The following is a 9764-nucleotide window of genomic DNA, read 5'->3' on the forward strand; positions in this document are numbered from 1 at the left end:
TGTTAAAGCCATCCACTTGTAGTATTATGATATAGCAGTACTAGGTAACTAAGACAGTAGACTTCTCTAGTCAAAGATCAGGAGCTTTGAAATTTATGAAAGATATCACCAGTCGAAGAGATCGTACCAATTGAAACTCACACACTTTACAAGAATGAGAGTTTCTCAACATTTACACAGCTGCAATATCTGATTTTCTTTATTTCTATTTCTGATTATTGCTTAGTCAGCTGTAACTTGGGGGAACTTCAGCTTTTAGTTCCTTCTTTTAAATGTGACGAACACTTGAGAAAACACAACCTATAATACCGGTTGCCATCAAGTCGATTCCAACTCATAGCAACCCTATTAAAAAAAAAAAAAAAAACAAACCCAGTGCTTTCAGGTCAATTCTGACTCATAGCGACCCTATAGGACAGAGTAGAACTGCCCCACAGAGTTTCCAAGGAGCGCCTGGCGGATTTGAACTTAAAACGTGCTTAACTCCTGCTAAGTCATTGGTTTCCAGACACTTTCCCTTTGTATTTTATCTCTCTGCAAGTAAGATGTTGAGCTACAAATACAAATGTCAAACATTTGGCGTGGCCTTGGGGAAGACTGCCCACCCACTGGCCCACTGGAAGACTACAACTGCACAAAAAAAAAAAAAAAAAATTCCCCTCCAGCTCTTGCACAACATATTGTTAAGGAGTGATTTTGGAAAAGTTACTTACATTTTTTGAATTTCAGTTTCCTCATTTGTAAAATGGGAAAGTACAATACCTACTCCTCAGGTCAAAAAAAAAAATTTTTTTTTAATTGAGATAATATACACACCTGGGACAGGCTAGGCATTCAACGCATGATAATATTGCTGTTATGAAGTTATGTGCCCATAGTTACAGTGCGCAGAGTCTCAAAAAATGGCATGTTCTCATATCTATGTTCATTGCAGCATTATTCACAATAGCAAAAAGATAGAAACAACCTAAGCAACCATCAATGATGAATAGATAAGCAGATTGTGGTACATACATGCAACAGAATTCTATGCGACTATAAAGAATAATAAGGAGTCAGCAAAACATAACATGGATGAATCTGGGGGTAGTTATGCTAAGTGAAATATCTCAATCACAAAAGGACAAGTATTATATGGCTCCACTATTATAAAAAGCCAGGAATACATATACACACAGAAAGCAACGTTATTTGACGGTTACCAGGGTGGGAGGGGGAGGGAGAGGGAATCACTTTCTAGATAGTAGGCATGTGTTATTTTTGGTGATGGGAAAGGCAATACCAAATATGGGAGAAGTCTGCATAAATTGACCAAGGTAAATAAAGACACTGAAGTGCTCAAGAAAAAGGGACAATTTCAGGAGTATATACGTGTTTGTGTGAGCCATGTATATATCCATATATATAATAAAGTACACCTCAGTTGGGGTTCTTTCAATTCCTGGAGTCTTTTTTTTTTTTATTTGCCAATACTTGCAGTGCAGCTTGGACTTCTTCCTTCAGCGCCATCAGTTCCTGACCTTTTGCTACCTCCTAAAATGGCTGAATGACAATCAATTCTTTTTGGTACAGTGAATACCAATTGAGGTGTTTCAGCAAACAGATTCAGCACTGGAACGGCTCACTCCTCTATGCCAAGAAATTTGGAAAAGAGCTTCCTGGCCAACCGACTGGAAGAGATCCATATTTGTGCCCATTCCAAAGAAAGGTGATCCAACAGAATGTGGAAATTATCAAACAATATTATTAATATGACACACAAGTGAATTTTTGCTGAAGATCATTCACAAGCAGTTGCAGCAGCACATCGACAGGGATCTGCCCAAAATTCAACCTGTATTCAGAAGAGGATATGGAACCAGGGATATCACTGCTGATGTCAGATGGATCCTGGCTGAAAGCAGAGACTACCAGAAGGATGTTTACCTGTGTTTAGTTGACTATGCAAAGGCATTTGACTGTGTGGATCATAACAAATTATCGATAACATTGCAAAGAATGGGAATTCCAGAACACCTAACTGTGCTCATGAGGAACCTGTACATAGATCAAGAGGCAGTCATTCAAACAGAACAAGGGGATACTGCATGATTTAAAGTCAAGAAAGGTGTGCATCAGAGTTGTATCCTTTCATCATAACTATTCAATCTGTATGCTGAGCAAATAATCTAAGAAGTTGGGCTATATGAAGAAGAACGGGGCATCAGGATTGGAGGAAGACTCATTAACAACCTGTAAGCCTTGCTTACTGAAAATGAAGACGAATTGAAACACTTACTGATGAAGATCACAGACCACAGCCTTCAGTGTGGATTAGACCTGAACATAAAGAAAACAAAAATCCTCACAACTGGACCAATAAGCAACATCATGATAAACAGGGAAAAGATTAAAGTTGTCAAGGATTTCATTTTACTTGGATTCATAATCAACATCCATGGAAGCAGCAGTCAAGAAATCAAAAGACGCATTGCATTGGGCAAATCTGCTGAAAAAGACCTCTTTAAAGTGTTGAAAAGCAAAGATGTCACCTTGAAGACCAAGGTGGGCCTGACCCAAGCCATGATATTTTCAATCACCTCACATGCATGTAAAAGCTGGATGATGAATAAGGAAGACTGAAGAATTGATGTCTTTGAATTGTGGTGTCGACAAAGAATTTTGAATATACCATGGACTGCCAAAAGAACGAACAAATCTGTCTTAGAAGAAGTACAACCAGAATGCTCCTTAGAAGCAAGGATGGCGAGATTACGTCTCACCTACTTTGGACATGTTATCAGGAGGGATCAGTCCCTGGAGAAGGACATCATGCTTGGTAAAGCAGAGGATCATTGAAAAAGAGGAAGACTCCCTGTGAGATGGTTTGATACAGTGGCTGCAACAACGGGTTTAAGCGTAACAACCACTGTGCGGGTGGCACAGGACCAGGCAGTGTTTCATTCTGTGGTACTTAGGGTGGCTATAAGTTGGAATCAACTCAACGGCACCTAACAACAATAAAGCACATGGGGGCACAGTTATGGAGACTTCCTAGACGAATCCAAACAACTCACAGGATTGGTTTACTAGGTTAAAAGGATCGTAGTCTCATGGGACAACTTAGTCAACTGGCATAACTTAGTTTATAAAGATAATGTTCTACACCCTAGTTTGGTGAGTAGCATCTGGGGTCTTAAAAGCTTGTAAGCGACCATCTAAGGTACAACTACTGGTCTCTACTTATCTGGAGCAAAAGAGAATGAGGGAAACCAAAGACACAAAGAATAAACTATTTCAATAGCCTACATGAACCATGGCCTTTTCTAACTTGAGACCAGAACAAGATGGTGTCCAGCTACCACTACTGATTGTTCTGACCAGGGACACAAAAGAAAATTCCAGATAGAATGGAAGAAAAATCTAGAACAAAATTCAAATTCCTAAAAAAGGTCAGACTTACTAGACTGATAAAGACTAGTGAAACCGCCAGGACTATTGCCCTAAGATACCCTTTAAATATGGTACTGAAGCTATTCCTGGCGATCACCTTTCAGCCAAAAAATGGATTGGCTTATAAAATAAACAATATCTCCCATAAGTAATGTGCTCCTTTAAAACAATTAACTGTATGAGAACAATCAATCAACAGTTACCCAAAAGCAAAGATGAGAAGGCAAGGAGGGGAGGGGAAGCTAGATCAATGGAAACAGAACAAATAATGAGAAGAAAATGAAATGAAATAAAGAGAAGGCTGACACATTCTGAAGATTATAACCAATGTTATGAAACAATTTGTATAAAAATTGTTAAATGAGAACCTAATTTGCTATGTAAACTTTCATCTAAGACACAATAAAATATATTTTTTTAAATGGCATATTCTGGCCTTCATTCATTCAATAACTAATAAGGACTCACACACGCCAGGCACTGTGTGGGTGCTGAAGGCCCAGAAGTAAGTGGCCTGAGGAGTTCCAGTGTAGAGCTGCAGTTAAGAGCACAGGCTTTGTGGTCAGGCATATCTGGGTGAGGCCGGCCACTTGTACAAGTAACAGAACTTCTCTGAAGGACAACTTATTCTGTAAAATAGGCTTAAATATACCTGTGGGCATCATGGAATTACTGTGAAGATTAAACTAGGTAGCATATCTGGAGAATTTAGCACAGTGCCTGGCCCATAGCAAGTATTCAACAAATAAGCATTATTTTTGCAAAGGTGCTTCAATAGAGAGGAGAAATGGCTGAGACAGAGTGGTTTTCAAGAAGGCTTTGAAAAGATAGTAATATAGATCAGGCTGTTGAAGGGCAAGCAAGGTTTGCAGAAAGGGGAAATGCATCTAAACTGTAGCAGAGTCAAAACGCTGGCTATTGGGATGTCTGGAGGACCAGATAAGAGACCACTCCAGGCCACAGAGATAGCAGAAGCACTGGTCCTAGAATGCAAGTTTCAAGCTTCCTTTTTTCTTTGGTAAAATATTAATGTTGGTTGTCATCGAGTCAGCTCTGATTCATGGGGACCACATGAATAACAGAATGAAACATTGTCCAGCCCTGCACTATCTTCGCGGTTGTTGGTATGCTCAAGTCTATGGTTGTTTCCCCTGTATATTTTGAGTGCCTTCTAACCTAGGGAGTTCGCCTACCAGCACTATATCAGACAATGTTCTGTTGTGAGCAATAGGGTTTTTGTTGGCTAATTTTTGGAAATAGATTGCCAGGCCTTTCTTCCTAGTCTATCCTAGTTTGGAAGCTCTGCTGAAACCTGTCCACCATAGGTGGCCGTGATGGTATATGAAATACCAGTGGCATAGCTCATAGCATCAAGACAACAAACCAGCCTCCACAGTATGACAGACAAGTAAATGTTGGTTGGTCAAATATATTGCACACGGGCCTCCATGAGTCGGAGGCCAACTCAACACAGCTAACAACAAAATTCTGAATTTGGGGGAAAGACAACACACAATACAGGGGAGGTCAGCACAATTGGACTCAACCAAAAGCAAAGAAGTTTCCTGAATAAACTGAATGCTTAAAAGGCCAGTGTAGCAGAGGCAGGGGTTTGGGGACCATGATTTCAGGGGACATCTAAGTCAATTGGCATAATAAAACCTATTAAGAAAACATTCTGCATCCCACTTTGAAGTGTGGCGTCTGGGGTCTTAAATGCTAACAAGCAGCCATCTAAGATGCATCAATTGGTCTCAACCCACCTGGATCAAAGGAGAATGAAGAACACCAAGGTCACACGATAATTATGAGCCCAAGAGACAGAAATGGCCACATGAACTAGAGACTTACATCATCCTGAGACCAGAAGAACTGGATGGTGCCTGGCCACAACCAATGACTGCCCTGACAGGGAGCACAACAGAAAACCCCTGAGGGAGCAGGAGAACAGTAGGATGCAGACCCCAAATTCTCATAAAAAGACCAGACTTAATGGTCTGACTGAGACTAGAAGAATCTCAGCGGTCATGGTCCCCAAACCTTCTGTTGGCCCAGGACAGGAACCATTCCCGAAGCCAACTCTTCAGACATAGATAGGACTGGACAATGGGTTGGAGAGGGATGCTGGTGAGGAGTGAGCTCCGTGGATCAGGTGGACGTTTGAGACTGTGTTGGCATCTTCTGCCTGGAGGGGAGATGAGAGGGTGGAGGGGGTTAGAAGCTGGCGAAATGGACATGAGAAGAGAAAATGGAGGGAGAGAACGGGCTGTCTCATTGGGGGAGAGTAATTGGGAGTATGTAGCAAGGTGTATCTAAGTTTTTATGTGAGAAACTGACTTGATTTGTAAACTTTCACTTAAAGCAGAATAAAAATTATAATAAAAAAAATTCTGAATTTTGCTCTTTCCACCTCACTGTGTGGACATGATTCCTGCCAGGCCATGTCCTTTCTCCCAGACCACCAAAGCCCAGGCTCAAATCGTACCTCTCTACTCCTTGGTAGTTGTTTGAGCCTGAGTGTCTTATTTAATTTAATCTACTTGTGCCTCAGGCTTGCTGTAAGGACATGTGAGCATATGAATAAAGCAAAAGAGCATATGGAGTACTGAGTTCAGCTTACAGTGATGGAAAAATCACATTGACTAAGGACAAGGTTGCAGAGCTGATTATCATAATTGCTCCCAAAAAGTTGTATACCTGTAAAATGTTGTATTGGCAAAAGTTATGAGATTAATATATTTATAACAATAACACATACACACACACACACAAATGTGTAGCTGCTGAGGCTGCTTATGTACAAGCAAACACCTCATTGGATTTAGTTCCTTAGTTGGGAGGCTTAAGTTTATGGCTTCACGAGGCATCTCAGTTAACTGGCCTAATAAGTGTTTAGTGCTTCTGTTCCACCTCTTAGTTCTTTACATAGTGCCTGGGATGTTAAAAGCTTGCAAACAACCATCCAAGACACAGCAATTGTTCTCTACTCACCTGGAGCAAGAGAGGAAGAAAGAGCATTGGGGATAGGAGGAGGACATGGATGTCTGGCTAACTGCCTCCATGAACAACTGTCTCCTCTGCCATGAGACCAGAAGAATTGAATGGTGCCTGGCTACCATGACTGAACATTTTGATCAAAGGTTCTGTAGAAGAATCCAGATCAAAAGGGGGAACATGCAGACCAAATTTCAAATTCTCATGGACTCCAGACTTTCTAGAGCCAAGAGGGCTGGATGAAACCCTGAAAAAATTGCTCTGAGATAATCTTTAAACCTTAAACCAAAAATATTCCCTGAAGTCTTCTTAAAATCAAACAATAATTTAGCTTATCTAGAATATCTGCCTTGAGCATTACGCTTTTTGAAGATATATCTGTATGGGATCAAAGTGACAACAGCAACTTGAAGGATGAGACAGGAGCCTTAGGGCGTAGTGAGTTGCAGGTAATGGGGGAGGGAAAACTCGGTGAAGGAGAGTGAGCGTGGTTGTACAAGTTGAAGAATGTAATCAGTGTCACTGAATTGTACATGCAGAAACTGTTGAGTTAGTGTCTGTTTTGCTGTGTGTATTCTCAACAACAACAAAAATAAGTTATAAAAAAAAAAGCAAATAGCAACCAACTTCCCTGGTAAACCTCTAGGCCCAGGGGTGCATCTTCTCATCGCTTCTCCCAACAGAAAGTCAGCTTCATGGGAGCAGGGCCATTGCCTGCTTCTGTTCACCACTGTGTTTCTGTTCACCAGAACAGTGCCTGGTATGTGGTTGGCACTCAAGCAATGCCTGCAGAATGAACAACTCCTGCTCCCACAGCTCAAGCTCCACTGCAACTGGACGCACCCAGTGGGTCCGCAGTCCTCGTCAGAATCCATCAACCAGCGTCAATCGCTCATCTGCTGCGCAGTGAAGCACGGTGCTGACAGGAGAGGAGGCAAGATGCTGCCAATTAGCTACAGAGTTCTTCTTCCTCCTTCAGCAATAATTGTTAACATCTTTGAATGTCAAGTGCTTTGTGTACAATTATCTTAGTTTAACCCCACGTCTTAGTTATCAAGTGCTGCTATAACAGAAATACAAGTGGCTGGCTTTAACAAACAGAAATTCATGCTCTCACATTCTAGGAGGCTAGAAGTCCGAATTCAGGATGCCAGCTCCAGGGGAAGGCTTTCTCTCTCTGTTGGTTCTGAGGGAGGGGTCTTGTCATCAATCTTCCCCTGGTCTAGGAGCTTCTCCGTGCAGGATCCCAAGTCTAAAAGGACATGCTCCGTTCCCATGATTCTTTCTTGGTGGTATTAGGTCACCCTCCTCTCTGCTTGCTTGTCTCTTTAATATCTCAGAAGAGATTGACTCAAAATACAGCCTAATCCTGCGGATTGAGTCCTGCCTCATAACATAACTGCCTCTAATCCTACCTCATTAACATCATAGAGGCTAGGATTTACAACACACAGGAAAATCACATCATTCCACAAAATGACTGACAATCACACAATACTGCAAATCATGGCCTAGCCAAGTTGACACACATTTTGGGGGGACACGGTTCAATCCACAACGCCCCAGTAACACTGTCATAATGCAAACATTTTATTACCCCATGTTACAGATAAGAAATCCAAGGCTCAGCAAGGTAAGTAACTTGGTCAAAGTCAGAGTTAGTCAAGAAGGACTTTGAAGCCAGATGATCTCATTTCAATCCTGTCCAAGTAACGCTAGCTTTAAGCCATCAGCCAACAAATGGTTAATGGGCATCCACTATGTGCTGGCTCAGAGTTAGACTCACCCTGTTTTGTACAGAATTTATGGTCCAACAGGGAGTTTTCTGGAAACATATCCTTGCCTGGGCCTCTGGCAACTGAGAGGCCAGACCATCATTGAGAAGCTCAGGGAGGCTCAGTACCTGTGATCTGTTTTTTTCTAGCAGCCTGTGAAAAGGAAGGGTGCATGGCTCCTCCTCCCACATCCCCCAACTGAGCAGAGCTGTATCTCATATTTGCTGCTTATTCTAGATTTTCAATGAAACAAGAATAAACAGGACTTGGCAGAATACCTCAAAATGTTTTTGATTCACTCAGGTTGTCTTCTCTTCCTTATAGAGCACTGGCTGTTTGTATGTTTAATCTGGGTAGAGAGCTAAAAAAAAAAAAAGCACATGAAAAGTCAACTTCTCAGCCACTTCCTCTGTGGGGGCTAACCTCAGCCTAAAAGAGTCAATGACTTCTCAGTTCTCCTTACCTTCAAAACCAAAAAAACCAAACCCATTACTATCTAGTTGATACCGACTTACAGCGACCTTATAGGGCAGAGTAGAACTGCCCCATAGAGTTTCCAAGGAACAGCTGATGGATTCAAACCTCAGACCTTTTGGTAGCAGCCAAGCTCTTAACCACTGTGCCACCAGAGCTCCATCCTCACCTCCACCAGATTACTATTCTTGAACCTCCAGGTCACAGCTTAGACACCCGGCCTCTAACGACACCTTTATGAGCCCCCACATCTGGGTTCCAAGCTTCTGTCATGGGTTTCTGTATGCACAACGTACCTCCTGATTATAATGACCTTTTTTGGGGTAGTGTCCCTGACACTCTCTGCTCCCCACTACACTGTAAACAGACACAGAACAGTCTTCTCTCTAGGGTATGTTTCTAGTAACTACTAAATACCTGGTACCCAGTAGGCACTCCAAAACTGTTTGTTGATGCACGTTATTGTTGTTGTTAGCTGCAGTCATGTCTGCCCCTGGCTCATGGCGACCCTATTAACAGTGGAACAGAACGTTGCCTAGTCCTGTGTCATCCCCCTGATCGGTTGCAGTTTGGGCCATTGTGATCCATACGGTTTTCACTGGCTGATTTTCAGAAGTAGATTGCCAGGCCTTTCTTCCTAGTCCGTCTCAGTCTGGAAGCCCTGCTGTAACCTGTTCAGCATCAGAGCAACACACAAGCCTCTCCTGACAGATGGGTGGTGGCTCTGCATGAGATGCGTTGGCCAAGAATTGAACACAATCTCCCTCCCTTCTTGAAAAGTAGCAAGCTACTCGAATAACCTTTTTTCAGGTTACGAATCAATTTTACGCTCATATATAATTTTGATAATTAAGAAGAATATAAAGGATAAAATTAAAATTACCCATAACCTCATAACTCAGAAATAACTACCATTAATATTAACATTTTGATGATACATAGATTACATACATAGATACTGTGAAACCGGTGAGAGCCGGAACTCAATGGGACTGCCTTGTTTTTCCACGTCTTGCAAGTTTTCCGTCTTTGACAAGGTGCCACTTTTTTATCGCTCCTTTTAGTGGAAAATATTTGAATTTTCCTTCC

This window comes from Elephas maximus, chromosome 5 (assembly GCF_024166365.1).
Source record: "Elephas maximus indicus isolate mEleMax1 chromosome 5, mEleMax1 primary haplotype, whole genome shotgun sequence".
Classification (NCBI taxonomy): domain Eukaryota; kingdom Metazoa; phylum Chordata; class Mammalia; order Proboscidea; family Elephantidae; genus Elephas; species Elephas maximus.